General features: G+C 42.1%; 1 long non-coding RNA gene across 1 annotated transcript; it reads left to right on the top strand.

Annotated features, from left to right (window-relative positions):
- Positions 1-11,233: 11,233 nt before the first annotated feature.
- LOC131591470 (uncharacterized) lies at positions 11,234-15,969 on the top strand. Its single transcript, XR_009280384.1, has 3 exons — positions 11,234-11,471; positions 12,477-12,539; positions 13,553-15,969. It is a non-coding gene; the product is annotated as an uncharacterized LOC131591470 (long non-coding RNA).
- Positions 15,970-22,063: the final 6,094 nt, after the last annotated feature.

Genomic DNA, 22,063 nt, shown 5'->3' with positions numbered 1-22,063 from the left:
ATATATACACAAAAGTAGAGAAAATTAAAACTCTTATTGGTTAGTAAACTAACACATCACCATCATTGGTCAGTGGGGTACACCACCCCTCGACCTTCTCTTGCAAGAAAACAAGAAACTGACAAACAGCACCTGCAAGGCTGTCTTCTATCTCTGAGGATTGATTTAATTCCTCCTTATGATGTCTCAGGCTACTTTCTCAGGCGAGACTGAGAAAGTTGTGACCTGCTATTCCACAGGCACTGTGCTCCCTGTTTCATAGTTAGCATCCATAAACAACTAGTAATATTCATTGCATGCCTTACCTGACATAGGTGGGTAAATGTCTTCCTCTGAAATCTGCATCAATTTCACAGTCTCAATTCCTATTATTGTTTGTAGATTAATATAAAATGTCTCGTGGTTTATTTGGTTTTTTTCCTCAGTGTTGCTATATTTTATATATTAGTAAAGGCCTGTATGCACAAACCAGCCTTTGAAATAAGTCATGATATTAAGGGCTAAAGTCCTTGAAACCTTCATGCAGAAGAGAGAGTAAAGCAAAACAATATCCCTGTGTGTAAGAGAAAGAATGTAAACTTGTGTGTGTTAACCAATAGTAGCTCACTCTGCCCGCAAACCCTGTAGAACCCTATAAAAGTGTGCTAAAGATAGAAATAAACTGGCATTCACAATTACTTCTGTGAAGACTGGTGAAGAGCTGGCGGTCTCTCAATACCTCAGGGTCGAGATTAATGAGCTAGAGACGGTTTTCTTGTTTGGACTCAGATGTTTATTATTTCTTATCTATATTACAGTCTCACAGATGGTGAGTTCTTCAGCACACCAAGCTAACAGACAAAAAATGGAGCCCCAGGTCTCTCTCTACAAGGGCTTTTAAGTGTAAATTACCCAATTATAAAATGCCAACTAATTTATTTTTACTTTTAACCCAATAACCAAACATCTGTGTTCCGCATTGCAGACCTTTCCACCCAATCACACAATATCACCCAAACCCATGAAGAAGAAGGTGAAAAAGCAAGACAAGCCTGTGCCCTAAAACCTCCATCTTGCTACATGTATATTACTATATCCCAAAACTTAAACTCTAAAATTTCCACCATGTGATATAACACACTTCTATTCAAACTACACACCCACAATCTCAGTTTTATCACTATGTTTTGGAAGCCTTTTCCATGGCCTCAGGTCACATACAGTGTTCTCCTGTGGGTCAGTGCCTGTTAGCACAGAAATCCTGAAATTCTCTGTGCCCAGGGTTCCAACAGATTAAGTAACAGAATTTGTTCTTCCCAAGCCTCCTGTGAGCTCTTGGTAGACCCTTTGTGATAACATATTTAAGAAGGGGAAAAAAAGCCTTCACAACACCAGCAGCAGTCAGAAGAGAGGAGTGAGAATATGTGAAACAACTGCAGACACAAAAGTCAGTGGAGAAGGAGGGGGAGGAGGTGCTACTGAAACCGGAGCTGAGGTTCCCCTGCAGCCCATGGTGAAGACCATGGTGAGGCAGCTGTGACTCTGCAGCCCATGGAGATCAACAACAACGGAGCAGATATCCACCTGAAGCCCACGGAGGACCCTGCACCGAAGCAGGTGGATGAAAAGTTTTGAACAGAAAACAAAAACTCTTTGAATATCATTGTAGTTTAGCACATCAGAAATTTAAAGCTATTTTGTATTTTTATCTCACATTCTCAACTCACCTCATCCATTAATCAATCTATGAAGAGTTAAAATCTGATATAAAATAGCAATAATCACAGAATACTGGTAGCTTCTTTGATATTCCAACTAAAAGTAATTTAACACAAATTACCATTTTAGACAACCAAATACTGCTGAAATACATGGATAGAAGATCCTGAATGGATACCCTAGATCTGTCACCATGAAAATTAAACCTTCTGATCTTGTTTTCATAATTTCTAGCCACTTTCCCAAGATAGTAACTATAAACATAGATGTCTATACATTCTTTCCAAGAAACGTCTTTTAATAGAGGTTTTGCACAACCAGTGTGATTGAGAAGGTAGTAACCTAACTATCCAATCCCTGGTCATTGTCAAGAAACTCTAAATACTAGAATCACAAAAATAAAATCATCCTTTTCCCTGTCATACACTGAACCATGTCCGTGTGAATCATTTCGTGTTCTATAGTGACATAGATCCTGAGAAGCTATAGACAAAGGTACTGAAAATACAATTTTGGACATTAAATGAGAAAATCGCAGATGCTTAAAGAACACATAAATTGTGAAAAATTCTGGACATATGCAGGAATACTTGATTTTATCTTATCAAGAAACATATCTGAAGCACTGAAATAGACCATTAAATAAAAATCCTTTCTGTGTTAACCTAGTTTTAAAAACTGTATGGAAAGGGATATTTAAGACAACATGACAGAAAGGACATCGATAATTGCTGTATCTGACTTAACATGCCAGGTAAAATTATGTATGCTATTCCCAGTTCACATAAAAAAGTATATTAGACTAAGACATCAAATTCTTTTCCTCTCCCAATGTGAATCCCTATTATCCAATAAGAAATATAGAACCAATACTATTAAAAAATTCTCCTGAAAAATAGAGACATTTTTCCTCAATAGTAAATTGAAGTTTCTTTGAAATAGATTTATTTTCAATGTTTTAGTGATGAGTATAGGAAGAAAAAGAGGAATGACAGCAGATGGTGGCAAAAGAAATTAGGAAAGAAAACAAATAGAGATTGGTTTTCAAGATTGTAGGAGTAGGAACAAAGTCCATATTCAAAAGAGTACCTGGATTAAAAGTTAAAGAACCCTTACAACCAATCTCCTGGAATCAAAATAATATTGTACAAACATTAATGTTTTCTCAGATATTACAGCCTGGCCTATTTCTTAGTCACTAACTTACCTTGCCATAAAAAAAAAAACACTTCTGGAAGTGACAAAACTACCTGCCTATTCCTGCTGTATTAAATATTCTTTTTTATACCAAAAAAGTACATGCTTCTCTCTTCTGCTCTCTGAATATAAGCATAAAATTGCTCTAATCCATAACCATTAATATCTAATTTGTGCTAATTTTATTATAATCTTATCATAGAAGTTATATTCTTCTTTATCTCCCAATACTTATGAAAATAAATAATTTTACTCAAATACATATACCCATAGGAAAAAACATTTGAAAAAATTATATAGAATAGAATAGAATAGAATAGAATAGAATAGAATACAATACAATACAATACAATACAATACAATACAATAGCTCAGTTAAGAAGGGACCTACAGTGATCCTCTAGTCCAACTGCCTGATCACTTCAGGGCTGACCAAAAGTGAAAGCATATTATTAAGGGTCTTGTCAAAATGCCTCTTAAACACTGACAGACTTGGGGCATCAACCACCTCTCTAAGAAGCCTTGTTTCAAGGTTTGACCACCCTCTCAGTAAAGACAAAATTGTTATATTAACAATTTCATCTATTCCTTTCCTTTGTCAGCCTGGAGCATGTTTGGAGGAATAATTGCAGATATCAGGAGTGGATTGGTCAACAGAAAGGGAAACAAGTAATGATCAATTTTCAGGGTTGGACCCTCCAAACATTCTAATTTGTGAAGCAAATAAAGTGTGTGTCGTGGTTTTAAACCAGTAATTAACAAAAGGGGAAAAAAAATTACTTATTTCTTGCTGTGAGATATGGATTAAAACAAGAGCAAAACAGGCATAAAACTTAGAAGGAATAAAGAAAGTTTATTGACAAACTACAATAATAAGAACACCAGAAAAACCTTTTCATTTCTTACTGCCCACCATTCCTTTGTTCACATGACAACAGAGACAAAAACTTTAGAACTTTGATGGTTTAAACAGTCCCAATTCCTTCTACAGTCTTTTTACCAGTCTCTGTAGAGAAACAGAAGTTTCTTTCTGTTAATTTATGGAGTTTTTCACAAGAAAACTATTTTTGTTATAGTTTTCCGTTTTCCTGATGTCAGGAAAATTAATCCACAAACACCAGAGGTTTATGTCCAAAAAGGAGACAGAGGAGTCCTTTTACTTTATTCGAATAAAGGGAGAGGCCATGGGGCATTCCCCTGGGGTCTCTCAAATTTTTGGAGGGCGCAGCCTCCTTTTTATCCTAATTCCCGGCCGCTTGTCCCTTCTCTCTTTCCCCATAGGCTGAGGTACTTGAGAGGTACAGGCTTCCCGGAACACCTGATACCTGCGGCGATACCTTCCCCCCCCCCCCCACAATGCATAATCCCTTCTTAATTTTTATGGAATTCATAGTGTTCTTTTAGTGCCCCTTTGATCTTCTACTGGAATCCATCCCATTGTTTCTGTCATCTCTCACTGATAGCTACATCTTATCAACTGACCCACAGCTTGTTTGTAAAGACAAACCCATCATTCCTCTCACTGATATCAGCTGCCCAGAGCTGCTCTTATCAGAGCTCATTCCTCCCATCTCACATCACTCTGAGGTGTGTTATGGGCCATGAGTTTAAAGATAGCATTTTTAAGGATGAGTTATTCAAAAGCAAAAGTTTTCTTCATCTGTTTTCTGTGAGCTTCACCAGAAAACAGTTTTTCTCATTGCCCTCCCAAGGCTTCAAATTTTTGCTTTACTGTTTCTAGCACTTCACTATACCACAATCACTCTACTTTTTACTCAAATTTTACTTTGAACACTCTATTCCTCCCCATACTCTGTCATGAATTAAAGGAGTTCTTTTCAGGACTTCATTGTCCATCCCCATAGTTTTAACAGAAAGATATTTCAGCTTAATTAAAGCATCTTCTAAATTCTCTACCTTTCTTGAAGCTTCTTTTCTTTCTTGTCACTGGTAGTTTAAAAAGTCTCTTTTCATGTTGATCACTCTCCTTTTCTCTCTCTGGATAAAAAGATTAATCCGCAAGTCTCATCTGGGTAAGAAAGAGTTAAAATCTTGCCCAAGCTTTTGTAGATGGTTCGGTGATCTCTGCTGAACAGGAGCTGGAGCTGTCTGCGATGGAAAGTTCTTCATAGCTGCTCTAGAGAGTGTGGTCGCTGTCTCTGCTTGCTGCAGGCCCAGAGCCCCTCTCCTTCTTCACTAGGCAGTTTCTGGTGAATTCCATCACAGCAAAACCAGCAGCCAAGCCAGGAACCGGCCCGGCCCAGCTTGGCCCAGGGCAAGCCCCCCGCAGGCCTGATCTCCCGGCCGGGAGACACGGCAGGCCCAGCTCGGCCCCCGCCCGGCCGCATGGCTGGGCAGAGAGCGAGAGGCCGGAGCTCTGCTGCCTTTCACAGCCAGAAAACAAAAAAAAAAGCAAGAGAGCTCTGGTTTTACACTTTAAGGTGGGGTTCACAAGTTGATCCCCCTTTTCAATGGCTAAAACTGCTGTCAATTCTCAGCAATGACCGATAATTGGTCAGGAGAAAAGACTCCAGGCAGACCCCAGCAACTTTAACCTTCTTAAAGGTAAAGTAACTCCATGGCAGTGTGGAAATCAGATGGGTGCTCTGTCAACCATGCTGACATCCTCTCACTTTACTCCAATTTCTTGTTTTATGCCATGCTCCCACCAGGGATTAATCATTGCCCAATGCTTCAATCCATCTCAAACCCTCTGCAGAGAAACTTGTCTCTCAAGACAGTCAACAGCACCTCCCAGTTTGGTATCATAAGCAAACTTGCTAATGGTGCATTCAACTCCTGCATCCAGATCATTGATAGGAATACTGAACAGAACTGTGAAAGACCACCTGCTGCACCTCCTGCCCGACAGCTGGAGCTAAGCCTGGGGGCAGGAATCCACTGAGGGACACAGATGCTGCTTTCCAGCTTGCAGGTTCAACTGTTAGCGTTCGTGAACACACAACCACAGAATGATTGTATGCAGGTGCTTTTATTGAAGCGCACAGGAACTAGGGGTATCAGCGACTCAAATCTAGCTTCATCATCTTTGTTCAAAGTGCACATATTTATACAATTTCAGCTGTAGCAATAATCACTATAACAACCTTATCAATATTATCTCATTAAACCTTATCAATATTACTTCATAAGAGCATAGCCCGAGCTTGTACGAACATGTAAAAATCTTATCTCTAGGTATCTTAGAGACCCCAAGCACCAATTCCCGTTACTACAAACATCTTAGCTTGCTAAACCATCCCAAATACCAAGCATTCTTGTGGCCTACTTTTATATGATTTTCAAAAACATTTAACCCCATACTAACATCTCCTCCCTTTGAAAGTATTTCACTTTACTACAATAAGTGTAATGCTTTCATTATATACAGTCCTTTAGCTTCTGAGTTTATACTTGATGTTTGTCTTCAAGTCCACAGTTGCCATGAGTGTTGTTGTAGACTGGAGATGATGAATGCAGATGTGGATCTCCATCTCGCGTCAGTGCCGTTATTAACTTCTGGTTCCAGGATACTCTTCTTTTTATCTCTCTTTTCAGAACAGCATAAATTAATCAAATCGCTAAGAACACAATCAGTAAGATTATCAAATTCTCAATAATAGATTTGATCCATGAGCTCACATTCCATCCTAACCCTTCAAAGATTCTATCTAACCAACTTATGGTCAGATCTTCCTGTTCTTTCTGTGCCTCATGCTCTATTTGTTTCAATTGATTAATGTCATGTTCTACATTTGCAGTTACATTTGGGATGTAGATGCAGCAGTGATCAATTTGTCCTTTTAGGAATCCACATACTCCGTGTTCTTTCAAAAGTAACAAATCTAAAGCCAATCTGTTTTGCAAAGTCATTTTAGTTCTGGCTTGTAATTGTACATTTACTTCTCTAAGTCCTTCCTTGGTGACTCTTGCCAATCTTTCTACCTGACCTGTAAGTTTGTACAGCATTTTCCTATTATTGTAATTTGCTATTGGACCAAACAAATGGGGCATAAGGTGGGGAGGCCTAAAGTAATTTCTTTTACCTTTCCATCTACAGGCAGGTGTGTTGTCCAGGTGCCATCGCTTGCTGCCCATACAAATTGTCCTGGTGTCATGGAGTTCCTTTACCTTTAAGAAAGTTAAAGTTGCTGGGGTCTCCTGGGAGTCTTTTCTCCTGACCAATTATCGGTCATTGCTGAGAATTGAAAGCAGTTTTAGCCATTGAAAAGTAAAATCAACTTGTGAACCCCACCTTAAAGTGTACACCCAGAAGTCTGTAGTTGCTCTTTGTTTCCTGGCTGTGAAAGGTAACAGAGCTTCGGCTGGCCTCCCGTTCTCTGCCCAGGCTATGCGGCCCAGGCGGGGGCTGGGCTGGGCCCAGCGGCTCCCGGCCGGGAGATGGGGCCTGCGGGGCCTGCCCCGGGCTCTGGCCAGGCCAGGCCGGTCCCTGGCTCAGCTGCAGTTTTTGCTGTGACTGAATTCACCAGAGACTGCCGAGTAAAGAAAGGAAAAAAAAGCTCTGGACCTGCGGCAGGCTGAGACAGCAACCACACTGCAGAGCAGCTATGAAGAATCTTCTATCGAAGACAGCTCCAGCTGCTGCTCCGGCAGAGATCACAGAACCATCTACAAAAGCCTGAGCAAGATTTTAACTCTTTCTTATCCAGATGAAACTTGCGGATTAATCTTTTCATCCAGAGAGAGAAAAGGAGAGTAATCAACATAAAAAGAGACTTTATAAACTACTAGTGGCAAGAAAGAAAAGAGACTTCAAGAAAGGTAGAGAATTAAGGAGATGCTTTCATTAAGCTGAAATATCTTTCTGTTAAAACTATGGAGATGGACAATGAAGTCCTGAAAAAAACCCCTTTAATTCATAATAGAGTATGGAGAGGAATAAAGTGTTCAAAGTGTAAATTTGAGTAAAAAGTGAAGTAATTGTGGTATAGTGAAGTGCTGAGAAATTTGAAGCCTTGAGAGGCAATGAGAAAAAACTGTTTCTTAGTGAAGCTCACAGAAGCAGATGAAGAATACTTTTTTTTGCCTTTGACTAACTTATCCTTAAAAATGCTATTTTCAAACTCATGACCCATAACACATTTTCAGAGTGATGTGGAATGAGAGGGGTGGGCTTTAATAACAGTAGCTCTGAGCAGCTGATATCAGAGAAACGAGAAACTATAACAAAAATAGTTTTCTTGTGACAAACTCCATAAATTAACAGAAAAGAACTTCTGTTTCTCTACAGAAACTGAGGAAAAGACTATAAGAAAATTAGAACTGTTTAAACCATCAAAATTATAAAGTTTTGTCTCTGTTGTCATGTGAACGAAAAAATAGTGAGCAGTGAGAAATGAAAAGGTTTTTCTAAAAGTTTATTCTGGTGTTCTTATTCTTGTAGTCTGTCAATAAACTTTTCTTTATTCCTTTTAAGTTTTATACCTGGTTTGCTCTTATCTTAATCCATATCTCACAGCAAGAAATAAATAATTCTTTTTTCCCCTTTTTGTTAATTACTGGTTCAAAACCACGACACCTGGACTCTGGATTGTACTTCTACTACATACTACTTTCTGGATAACTTGTCCTATTTTATAATTTGTTTCACCTTATTTATGTTTGATTCCTCTGCAGGCACATCCAACTTGCAGAGCTACCACCAGTGGTGGCATTTATTTTATTTCCTCCTCATCAGAAGTACAGTCATAAGTTTTGTTACATGCCCACCAATTCACTTTGCCTGCCTCTATTCTCCTGCTGGTTGCAATGTTCCATACCCCTGCATCTGTTTCATTTTCAGAACTTTCCCACTTAATGCATCAAGGGTTATCTGCCATATATTGGAATTTCTGAAGCACACTCACTGACCATGCACTGTCCCAAGCCTGAGCTCGATCTTTCCCCTCTTGCCCTTCACACCTCCATACAAGAACAGTATCTGAAACATTTTCTATAACCTTTTCATATTTTGGCAAGACACATTCCTGTCACTGTTGGACATGAAATGAGTCACATGGATGCAGCTCGAGGTGTGGTGAAATAAAGAGCTCCTTTATTTTTTCTCTCAATATTTATAAGCTTCTGACCACGGCCAGGGATTGGATAGTCAGGTCCAACCACACTGGCTGTGAGAGATGTCCATCAAAAGACGTGTATCAGAAAGAATGTATACATATCTATGTTTACAGTCACTGTCTTGGGAAAGTTTTTAGAAACTATGTCAACAAGATCGAAAAACTGAGTTTTCAGGACGACACATTCCCACCTTGCATCATCATCATTTGAAGTCATGGAAAGGTCCCAATCTATGATTTGCCCCACTTTGCCTTGGCTTATAGCACAATCTTGTTTCTTTAAAGGTTTCATCCATTCTCCCACTATTTTCCAGGTTTCTTTAATTGCGTGTCTTGTCTCTGGTACCTGTTTACATGCAATTGTTTTGTTCTTTTGTATTCTGGGTAATTTTGATGTTATGATACCCAAATTGATTGGATCTCCTGCTGCCTTTGGTATTGGCAGACAAGCAGTTATTCTGCCAGTGTTCTGCATATTGGCAAAATCTTTAACTAATCCAATCATTACATTTTATGCCTGAATTGTATTAGAGACTTTTATCACTTGTGTTTCTGGCTGCACCCCCACATCCCTCTTCATTTTAAAATGAAGAGTTGTCAGCTGATCCTTTTGCATTTCACATCCCAAAGTAACATTGATTCCAACTGATGGCACTAAAGGCCATAAAATGACCACTGTTACAGTCACTAACAACTCAGACACTTGAAACAATTAAACACATATTATCTGCAGCTTTGTTGGTCATACAGTTTGTGCAGTCCACAGTACAGGAAAAACCTTCACTCTGGTGTAATGTATCCAGGGATCCAGTCCAGCTACTTTGACTGCTGTAAAGGTAGTCAACAGTACCTGATAGGGTCCATTCCACCTTTTTTTTAATGGTTCCTTGTTCCAGGTCTTCATGTACACTTCATCTCCCGGGTGTATGTCATGAACTGGATTCTCAAGAGTCAGCAGCCTATTCCACGAGGGTGCTCTGAAGTTGAACTAGAGTTTTTCCGAGAGACAGAACATAATTATATACCTCTTGCTTCCCTGTACCATGTACATTTGGATTAGGTTCAGGAGATTCATATGGTTTCCCATACAATATCTCATAAGGACTGACTGACATCCCACTCGTAGGCTTTATCCGAATCCTCAACAGTGCTACTGGTAAAGCCTGTGGCCACTGCAGTTTGGCCTCTTGGCATATTTTACTGATTTGCCTCTTCAATGTCTGATCCATCCTTTCTACCTGTCCACTGGATTGGGGTCTCCATGGTGTATGGAGATCCCAAGCTATTCCCAGCAACCTACTTACTTCTTTTACTACTGTGGCTATGAAATGTGGGCCCCTATCTGATGATGTTCCTAGAGGCACTCCAAATCTTGGAATGATTTCTTGTAGTAACCACTTGACTGTCTCCTTTGCTTGGTTTATGCGACAGGGAAGGGCTTCTGGCCATCCAGAAAATGTGTCAACCCCTACCAATAGATATTTGTATCTTCAAGTTCTTGGTAATTCTACAAAATCTACCTGCCAATAATCTCCTGGTTCTATTCCTACCCAAATTCTTCCTAACTGTACCTGTCGTCTAGCCACTGTTTTTTTCTTTAAGCAAATTTCACATTTTGACATCACTGACTTTGCCATTGTTAACATCTGCACCGAGATCAAATTTCGCTTTAACAATTTCACCAATGCCTCTGCACCCCAATGACATTCGTTATGCTTAATTTGTAGAATTTGTCTCATTATCAAGTGACCCGGGCCAGAGCTTCCCGGCTGGCTCAAATATGGGTTTTCTCTTCTCTCCAGCTCAAGGCCAGGAGGGGTCCTAGCCAGAACTTGTTTGGTTCTGGACTAGGATTTGAGCTCACCGGCTCACCTTGAGCCCAAGTCCATCGAACGAGTAAAGAAGCAGGAAGGACTCTTCTTCTGGGTTATATTTCACAGTTTATTCCTGCAAAGGGGAACTCCAAGAGAAAGAGACAAAGGATTCAGGGGTCGGGCTGCTTCTTTTAACGGGGTCTCTTTCAGAGGATGGGAGTTTAAAAAGGGACCAGTTACTATTCACGGCTGGCCAGCTCACAAACTTTCTACAAATCAGGGATAGACAAGCTAAGATAAGAAATAACAGACATGGACATCTTCAAATGCCAAGCATTAGAGAGTGAAACCGCGGGAGGGGCCGCGGGGTAAACCCGAGCTCGGGGGAAAGAGGAGACGGCGAAGGCATTCACCCGACCTCTTTTAGATGGGACACAGAGAACCGGAAATGCCCGGGCACAAGCGGCGGCAGCCCCGCCCTGTGATCGGGAAAACAAAGAGATGAGTCTCCCGCGCGCTCCGGGATCGGGGTCCGCCCGCCGCGACAACAAAGAGCTTAATCAGGGCGGCGGCGACCGCAGCCCGTGCTGGGACACGGAGCGAACCGCGGCACCCCGGCACAAGCCGGGCCGTACCGAGGTCTCTGTGTCCGCGCCGGAGAAACATGGGGCGCTCCCGACTGCTGGTAATGGCCGTGGCGCCTCCCTCCCCCGCCCCCTCGAGCTTCCCGCGGCAGCAGCATCGGTGCGGTACTGCAGAGAAGGGAGAAGAAATCGGCGCTGCCCCGGCGCCGGCAGGGACCCAGGCAAAGGGGCCGGGGGGAGAAAAACCCCGGCAAAAACTGTAAACACAGTCCCCGGCAGGGAGCGGGGGGTAGAGGAGAAAAAAGCCCCGACGGGCTTCGGCGCGGCCGCGGAGGGTGGGGGAAGAAAACGCCCCGAGCCGACAGACAAAGAAAAAATAAAAAAAAAGTTTCGAACACTGCTAATACGCTAACAAACCTTGCCACAACAATCAAGGGGGGTACCGCTATTTGTCCTTGTGTAGTCACATACCACCCTTCTGAATTATTTTGTGCATTCAGCGAGTGTCCCAGTCTCTCATCCTCTATTGAATATTTTGGTTTTGGAGGCAAATTGAATTGAGATACATTAGTTTTTAAAGGTATCAATGCCATTGCAGTTTGCACTTCTCAAGCAGCTTGTCGGGTTGTCGAGTCTGCTTTTTGATTTCCCTCATGAATTTTGGAGCTTCTTGATTGGTGTGCTCTACAGTGCATAATTGCTACTTGTTTAGGTTTTTGTACTGCTTTTATTAATTGCAGGACTGCATCTTGATGTTTAATGTACATGCCTTGAGAAGACAGCAGTCCTCTTTCTTTCCACAATGCCACATGTACATGCACCACTCCAAAAGTGTATTTTGAATCGGTCCATATATTTACCTTCTTCCCTTCACTCAACTCTAATGCCCTGGTTAAGGCAACCAATTCTGCTCATTGGGCAGATGTATTTGGTGGTAAAGCCTTTGCCTCTACTACTGCACTTATTGTTGTTACTGCATATCCAGTGTATCTGGTCCTGTTTTCCACAAAACTGCTTCCATCTGTAAACAGCTCCCAGTCTGGCTGTTCTAGTGGGACATCTTTCAGATCCACTCTAGCTGAACAGGTGTGTTCTATCACTTCCAGACAATCATGCTCCAATGGGCCTTCTTCAACTGTTGTACCTAAAAACAAGGCTGGATTCAAAAGGTTAGTGTTTTTAATGATACATCATCCTGTTCTGTTAGGATTACCTGGAATTTCATCATTTGACTTGGGGATAACCAATGGGCCCCCCTTTTGTTCTAAAACAGTGGTTACCATATATGGCACCTAGACATCTATGTGTCTACCCATCGTGAGTTTTCTAGCTTCTTGTATCAGCATCACAGTGGCTGCAACTGCCTGCAGGCATGAAGGCCATCCGGCACTCACATTGTCAAGTTGTTTGGAAAAGTAGCCTACCAGCCTTTTCCAGCTTCCCAAACATTGGGTCAGTACTCCTAGTGCTAGGCATAGTCTTTCATGCACAAACAGCCGAAAATCTTCGGAAAATCAGGTAATCCTAATGCTGGAGCAGTTGTCAATGCCTCCTTTAGTTTGAGGAAGGCCTCTTTCTGTGATTTGCCCCAGGTAAACTTCTGCGTCTTCTGGGCCTCATACAGGGGTTTTGCAATTAGTCCATAGTCCATAATCCACAGGCGGCACCACCCTGTCATGCCAAGGAAGACTCGCAGATCATGTAGGTTTTGGGTTTCTGAAATAGCACAAATAGCTTGAATATGGTTAGTACCCAGCTTACGTTGCCCTTGTCCCTTGTGAGATTTCACAGCCCAGTTAAATCACAGTCTGCTGGGCAATTTGTGCCTTTTCTTTAGACACCTTATTGTCGCCCTGAAAACTCAGCTTCTGAGCTTGCTGACATAGTTTTCTAAAGACTTTCCCAGGACAGTAACTGTAAACATAGATATGTGTACATTCTTTCTGTTACACGTCTTGTAATGGGCATCTCTCATGGCCAGTGCAGTGAGAAAGTGTTATCCTGACCATCCAATCCCTGGCCATGGTCAGAAGCCTATAAATCCTGGGGGGAAAAATAAACTTTCTCTTTCTCTTCACCACACCTCGACCTGTGTCCATGTGATCTGTTCATCTTCAGCGGTAACACCTTATATCCTCCCATTCCCAGTTGATTTAAAATTTCAATTGTTACCTTTATACAGGTTGTTTTCTCTTCTGTAGCTGTCAGTGTATCATCAACATACTGTAACAGCAGGTATTGTTCTCTCGGTACTTGCCCGTTCTCAGTCCAAATCTCCAGCTCCTTCGCCAGTTGGCTTCCAAATAGGGTTGGACTGTTCTTGTATCCTTGTGGAAGTCATGTCCAGGTGAGATGAGTTTTCCTTCTGTTTTCTGGATTTTCCCACTCAAAGGCAAACAGTTTCCTACTTTCTTTGTTGAGGGGTATGCAGAAAAAGGCATCTTTTAAATCAGTTACAGTAAACCATTTATATTTCTCTTTTACGGATGTCAACAACGTGTAGGGATTGGCAACCACTGGATAAATATCTTTAGTTATTTAATTTATTGCTCTCAAATCCTGTACTAGTCTGTACTCACCATTTGGTTTCTTCACTGGAAATATTGGTGTATTATATTCTCATTCACATTCTTCTAGAATTTGATATTTCAAAAATTTATCAATAACCTTTACTATTCCTTGCCGTGCTTCTGGCTTTATGGGATACTGTTTGACCTGTTGTCATGGGGTAGCTTTACCTTTAAGATAGCTTTGAGAGAAGGAAGTTGAAGCTGCTGGTGGCTGATGGGAGTTTTTCCTCCTGACCAATTATCAGTCATTTCTAAGAATTGACAGCAGTCTTGACCATTAAAAAGTTAAGTCAACTTGTAAACACCCCCTTAAGAAGTACAGTCAGAGTTCTCTTGCTCTCTTTTGTTTCCGGCTTTTGAGAAGGTAACCTACCTCTGTGGTAGCCTCCTCCATTCCCCCCCCCCCTCTCCCTTGGCCGGAGAAGGCCGCAGAGGACGAGAGGGAAGGGGGGGGAGGAAAGGAAAGCAGAGCTGGCAGCCTGGTTTGGTTTTCAGTTTCTGCTGCTGGACTGAAACCTGACACCATGAACGCTTGCAGCTTTCTAAAGCTTTTAATTCTTTTACTACCTGGATAAAATGTACAGATTACTCCTTTTTCTCAGAAAGACAGAGAATGAGAGAGACAATCAACATGAAAAAGACATCCTAAAACTACCAAAAACAGTGAGGAAAAGAGTTAAGTTTAAATGGGAAAGAGAGAATAAGAAGGTGCTTTACAGCTGAAATATCTTTCTGTTAAAGCTATGGAGATGGACAATAGTAGTTTAAAAAGACTCCTTTAATTCATGACTAGAGTATTGGGAGGAATAGAGTGTTCAAAGTGTGGACTTTTGAGAAAAGAGAGAGTAATTGTGATACTGTGAGTTGCTGGAAATGGGTAGAGTGAAGATTTTGAAGCCTTGGGGGGCAAAGACAAAACTGTTTTCCAGGAAGGCTCACAGAGACAGATGAAGAAGACTTCTGCCTTTGAATAACTTATCCTTAAAATGGCATCCCTAGACTCATGGCCCATACACACCTCAGAGTGATGTGAAATGGGAGGAGTGAACTCTGATGACAGATTTCAGGGCAGCTGACATCAGGGCAATAGAAAACTATAGCAGAAATAGTTTTCTTGTGAGAAACTCCATAAATTGACAGAAGGAGACTTCTGTTTCTCTACAAAGACTGATGAAAAGACTCTAGCAAGAACTGAGACTGTTTTTGACCACCAAAGTTCTAAAGTTTTTTGTCTCTATGTTATCATGTGTACAAAGAAATGGTCAAGTAGTGAGAGATAAAAGGGTTTTCTGGAAGTTTATTCTAGTGTTCTTATTCTTGTAGTTTTTTAATAAACTGTCTTTATTCCTTTTAAGTTTTAAGCCTGTTTTGCTCTTGTTCTAATCCATATCTCACAGCAAGAAATAAGTAATTTTTTTTAGTTACTGGTTTAAAACCATGACACCTGTACAGCCTTTGCCCCTTCTTTTAATTCCACATGTACTGGTTGTGCCAATTTAGATTTTCCTCGTATATCTGTTTCCCATACAGATAGAATTACTGCATCCTCTACTTCCTTAGGGATAGTAGGGACTGGTTTTTCTTTTATCATTAAAATTTGTCCTGTCTTTGATTCGGGTATTTTCATTAAAAGTTCCCCGTTCGCAAAAGTTATTACTGCATCAAGTTTTGCCAATAAATCTCATCCTAAAAGTAGAATTGGACACTCAGGCACATAGAAGAATTCATGTGTTAAAACTTTGTTTCCAAAACACAAATCTAGGGGTTGCAGGAATGGTTGATTTTGCTCCTTCCCTGCAGCTCCAACTATTGTTGTTCTGTCCCAAATTTGCCCTTTTAAATAATTTAATACAGAATATGTAGCCCCCGTATCCACCAGGATTTTTACTTCTTTATTTCTCAATTTTATAGTTACTAAAGGTTCCTGTACTGATTTTTGTTCCACTTCTAGTCAGCTGCTGTACTCTCCCAACACCATTAATTTTGAAACATCCTGATCCTGACTGAACTGACTGCCCTGGTTAAACCGATTTGGGCACTCATTTTTCCAATGCCCCTCCTGTTTACAATAAGCACATCGGTTTAACCGTAATCTTGGCAAAACCGATCCCCTTTGTCCTCTGCCAAGTCCGCCCCTCCCCAGTCCATGACCACCTCTGCCACGTCCTCTGAAACTTGGATTCTCTCTTCCTTGTATTACTGCCAAAGGATTTTGCTGCTGCTTCTTACTAGCTTCTTTTTCCCTGTTATTGTATACCTTCCAGGCTACCTCAAGTAGTTTATCCAAATTCCTTAATTTCTCCCCTTCTAACTTTTGCATTTTTCTCCTAATATCATCCTGCGACTGCACAAGGAAAGTGGGAGCAAACTGAAATTCCACTTGTTTTGTTTCTATTTGGAGAACTGTATATTTTCTCACTGCTTTCTTAAGCTTTTCCAAAAATGCAGTAGGGGATTCTTTCTTTTCCTGTCTTATCTCATACAATTTAGACTAATTCATAGTTTTAGGCATAGTGTTCTGAATCCCTATCTGGACCCACTATTGATATCTCTTCAGCCTCCGCATATCCCCAAATTCATTAGGATCCCACCCCGGGTCCTTGGTTGGAAAGTTCTCATTTAAAGTCCCTGTCGCCAGCCCAGTTCTGAGATCTTATCTCGCTCTCTCCTTGGCTGCTCTAAGCACCATCTCTTTCTCAGTAGAGTCCATTAAAGTATCTAATATTACTTGTTGTCTAGGTTTTGGAAGACAGGTGTCTGCTAGGGAGGGCATGAACCTCCCTTGGAATGAAAATGTAGACCACCTCCCTCTGAATTATTATAATTTTGAAATCGAGGAGCTCTCAGGCAGAGATCTGGGGATAGGAATAACAGTTATTTACTAGTATGTGTAACAAAACACACAAACAACAATAATTACAGCATTAACAACAAAACAGAACCAGGGACCCCGTGACAGCCTTCTCAGCTGAGATGGGAAAGGATGGAGGAGAGGCTTTGCTTCACAAACCCCCTCGGGCGGGCAGTCCCGGTGCTCCTGCAGGACTCTGAGGAACACTTAGCTGTAAGGGCAGGAATGAGCAGAGATCCTGGGCAGGTGGATGAGGTATATCAGCAGCTCCGCAGCAGTGGCTGGCACTGGCACATCCCAGCAGGACAGGGGTTGCGAGGCCCACCAATGAAGAAGGAGAAGAAACATCAGCTCCATCTGGGTGATGGACATCTAATCCCCAACATTGTTTATCATCCCAATCCAGATTCTGAGTTTTCATGATCATTTTTACCACCCCTGCCACTTTATGTAGAGAACATTCTAACAGAGCAAGGACATGATATTTTAGTCAGAGCCTGTGTGCACAACCCACTGTACAATTCCAGAGACAGTGTCCTTGAGATTTCCTGGAGCAGTAAGAATGAAGAAAAACAGTGATGTTGTGTAGAAGAAAAAGAATGATAAACAAAATGTAGTAGCCAATAGTAGCCTTGTTTAAGCCATTTGAACCCTGTAAGACCCTATAAGAATGTACTAAATATAGCAATAAACAAAATTCACTTTTACCTCTATGAGGACTCTGTGAATATTCCGAGTGGTTTTCCTTTATCAGTATTTTCCTTATAAGTCACAGCTGATTGTTTCCAAATTACCAAATCCGCAGAGGAGAAAGGTACTTTTACAAACACCAGCCCCTCTGTTCCTACTCCTTGTCTCAAGGGGGCAATCACAGTCTGCTTTTGTCTGTCCAAGTCTTTTCCCGTTTTACACAGGACTGGGGCAAGCTTTGACTTTGGTGTTGCTGATTTATTATCATCACTCCCACTACTGCTATCTTCTTCACCCACATTTTTCCTGTTTCTTTGTATCACAGTTAAATTTTGATCGTCTCCCGGGGAAGAAGGATCAGGTGAAGGCGGGAGAGGAGAGTAAAGAGAGAAGGGTGAAGTATGATTAGGTGAAATAGGGTTAGATGAAATAGGATTGGGTGAAATAAGGGCAGACGAAATAGTCAGGTTCTTTTGATCCTGTTGGAACCACTTGTAAATCAACATCCATATCGTTCCCCCGACACAAACTTTCTTTCAATGCCAGGTGTTCTAAACAATGCTGCCCTTTTACACAAACCTCACACTTATCACTCACACATGCCTTAACCACCATCAATCCACATTCAGTCTGTAATTCTGGCTTATCTCGCAAATAGGAAAACAAATCAACATACGGAACTTCATCCCACTTTCCCTCTCGCTTACAGAACAACATCAACTGTAAAATGATGTTATATTGCAAAGATCCATTTCTCGGCCACTTTTCCCCACTATCCAGGACATATTCTGGCCACCATGTATTACAATAATCAATCAACTTTATGTAAATCTTGCCCAAAATTACCGTTTCCAATGTGCTAATAAGCACCCCAAAGGAGAAGTACGTGGTATGGGGGCATTGCCGCCCAAAATCCCTTTAAGCTTCTCCATATTACAGCTACAGTACACCACTGATGACGAACCTATAACACTTTCGCAGTTGTCTGATGAATGGTACCTAGACAATACCAGGAATTCCTTTAGCCCAACAAAGCGTAGCTTTCGCTGGGTCTTATTGGCAGGCACCAGACCAGACTGAAAACCACCTTACCTCTCCAGAGGGACGTTGTGAGTGGCGAAGACGGTTGCAGCCAGTGGGCTCCCCGAGAATCCCTTGGTGCCGGCTGGAGCGTGATCGGGTCGCGAACTCACTCAGCAGCACTCACAGGGTCCCATCTGGGTCGCCAAAATGTTAGCATTCGTGAACACACATAATCACAGAATGATTATATGCAGGTGCTTTTATTGAAGCATGCGGGAACTAGGGGTATCAACGACCCAAATCTAGCTTCATCGTCTTTGTTCAAAGTGCACATATTTTTACAATTTCAGCTGTAGCAATAATCACTATAACAACCTTATCAATATTATCTCATTAAACCTTATTAATATTACTTCATAAGAGCATAGCCCGAGCTTGTACGAATATGTACGAATCTTATCTCTAGGTATCTTAGAGACCCCAAGCACCAATTCCCGTTACTACAAACATCTTAGCTTGCTAAACCATCCCAAATACCAAGCATTCTTGTGGCCTACTTTTATGTGATTTTCAAAAACATTTAACCCCATACTAACATCTCCTCCCTTTGAAATTAAGCGTATGCACATGCATGCACTTACACCATGCACACACTGGTACAGCCACCTACAGAGACTGCCACAGATAAGGCACTCCTTTAAATAGCACCTACATTCAAGGACTCACAAAAACCCCAAGTATAAACAGCCAAGTCCCCTCCCTTCTCTTACACTGGTAAGGACTTGTTATAGTCACTAGTAGAAAGCACACTGCCCCACACTCTCCAGATTCATAAACACACATTTGTGGATCCCTAAAGTACTGGTACAGACTCCCTGCCTGGATCCTGAGCCTTCTTACCCACTGCACAGGTCTGGAACCACCTAGTCTTCCCTTTAATCCTGACCCATAAGCTTTGGTTGGCTACTCATCCATCCCCAGGCAGAGCTCCAGACTCCAGCTGGTCCTTGACATAGAGGGAGACACCCTCTGTTCATCTCTACTCACTGTCCTTCTTAAAGAGCCCGTATCCTTCCATTCCTACACTCCAGTCACAGAATCCATCTCATCACATCTCTGGAATGCCAAAAAAATCATAGCCCTTCAGGTGTGTGCTTTCTTCTTTCTAACAATCTTATCCCAATACAATTTAAAAGGCTTGTGATTGTATAATTGAGTCATAGAAGACATACCTGACACTATGATACAAAGCAAATTGTGTTGGTTTTGCACAGCCCAGTTTTTGGTAGCAAGGCGGGCCACCTAGGTGGCTTCTATGAGAAGCTACTAGAAGTTTCCACCATGTCCAGCAGAGCCAATCCCTGATGGCTCTGAAGATGGACATGCCACTGGGCAAGTCTGGGCCAATTAGAGATGGTGTTAACACCTCTGTGACAACATATTTAAGAAGAAAATCAAAAAGTACACACAGTTTTTCTTCAACCAGAGAAGAGGAGGATGTGAAAACATGTGAGGGAAACAACATGAAGACACAGAGGTCAGTGAAGAAGGAGGGGGAGAAGGTACTCCAGGCCCTGGAGCCGAGGTTCTGCTGCAAACTGTGGTGAAGACCATGGTGAAGCAGGCTGTTTCCCTGCAGCCCATGGGGATCCACAGGGGATGCAGAGATCCACCTGCAGCCCATGGGGGAGGTGCTCACGCTGGAGTGGGTGGGTGCCTGGAGGAGGCTGTGGTCCAGTGGGAGACCCAGTGGACAGAGGGGGCCCTTGCTTCCAGGCTGGAGCAGCCTGTCCTTGGAGGACTGCACCCCATGGAAGAGTGACCCACGTTGCGGCAGTTTTGGGAGGACTGTGCCTGTGGGAGGGACTCACCTTGCAGCAGTTTTGACAGGACTGCTGCTCATGAGATTGGAGCCATGCTGGAGAATTTCATGGAGAACTATCTCCCGTGGGAGGGACCCCAGAGTGTAGCAGGGGAAGGACTCCTCTCCCTGAGCAGCAGAAGAAAATCTCAGGGGACAAAATGACCAAAACCCCCATGCCCTGTCTCCCTGCACTGTCAGTAGGAAGTAGGGAGAGGCTGGGGGAAAAATGGTGTTTTAAGGGCTTATCTTACTTCTCATTATCCTCCTCTGACTCTGTTAGTGTTACCACTGAAGATGAATAGATCACACGGACACAGGTCGAGGTGTGGTGAAGAGAAGAGAGAGTTTATTTTTCCCTCCAGGATTTATAGGCTCCTGACCACAGCCAGGGATTGGGTGGTCAGGATAACACTTTCTCACAGCACTGGCCATGAAAGATGTCCATCACAAGACGTGTAACAGAAAGAATGTACACATATCTATGTTTACAGTTACTGTCCTGGGAAAGTCTTTAGAAAACTATGTTAGCAAGCTCAGAAGCTGAGTTTTCAGGGCGACATGTTAGTAATAAATTCACTTTGTACCTCTAAGGTGAGCCTCTTTTGCTGTTGGCGTGTTTTCTCCCAGTCCTTAACTCATGAACCCTTGGTTATTTTTTTCTCTCCTCTGACCAGCTGTAGCAGGGGAGAGAGAATGAACGACTTTCGTGGGTGCCTGGCGTTTGGCCAGTGTCAATCCACAATGCAAATAAATCATGAAAGCACTTATATACTGCATCAGGTCAAAGGACAGCGAAATTCCCTTTGTAGAGTATGGCCTTTGAAAGGAATGAGATTTGTCCTTACAAAGAAACTGTGGATCTGCTGGCAAATGAAGCTAGATACTGAGAAATAAAAGAAACAATGGGAAGGATTCCATTAATTGATTAAAGGAGTGAGAGGGATTTGTCTTTACAAACTGTGGGTCTGCTGATAAAAAAATCAGATACTGAGAAGTGAAAGAAACAATGGGAAGAACCATAAATTACATAGGAATTCCACTGATTGACACAAGGAAAAGACAAAGGTGGGGTATATATTAGAAGGGGGTCTGAGGTGTTTTGGGAAGTCTACCTCTCAAGTTCCTCAGCCAATGGGGAAAGAGAGAGGGACATGCAGCCAGGAAATTTAAGATAAAAAGGAGGCTGCGTCCTCCAAAAACTGGAGAGACCCCAGGGGAAATACCCCATGGCCTCTCACTTTAATCAAATAAAGTTACAGGACTCCTCTGCCTCCTTTTTGGACCTAAACCTCTGTGGATTAATTTTCCTGACAAAACAGGGGCTCTTGTCTGGGATATTTCCACTGTCCGGGGGCAGCGGGCAGCAAGCAGAGCTGAAGGTGCGTCTCACCCAGTTTTGGTGAACAGCTCCCCTTGGTAGTAGCTGGCATTGGGCGATTGATGGTGTTCTCTAGACTGTCAAGGAGACAGATGAATGGCGGACCAGGGGGGCTAGTGAAGAGTCCACAGGGAAGGACCACTGAAAATCTCACCAGTGAGTGAAATGAGATCTTTGGGGAGTAAACCTGGGTAGGCACCCATAAAAGGTAGCAAAGGTAAAGCCAGGAAGGGGCCTCAGCAAAATGGATGATGATCCTAAAATATCTCTGAAGAATCCCTTGGAAGAATGTGGAGTTGGTTTACACATTCTTGCAG

This window comes from Poecile atricapillus, chromosome W (assembly GCF_030490865.1).
Source record: "Poecile atricapillus isolate bPoeAtr1 chromosome W, bPoeAtr1.hap1, whole genome shotgun sequence".
NCBI lineage: Eukaryota > Metazoa > Chordata > Aves > Passeriformes > Paridae > Poecile > Poecile atricapillus.
The sequence above is the reverse complement of the archived record's forward strand: the minus strand, read 5'-3'. Positions and strand labels throughout refer to the sequence as shown.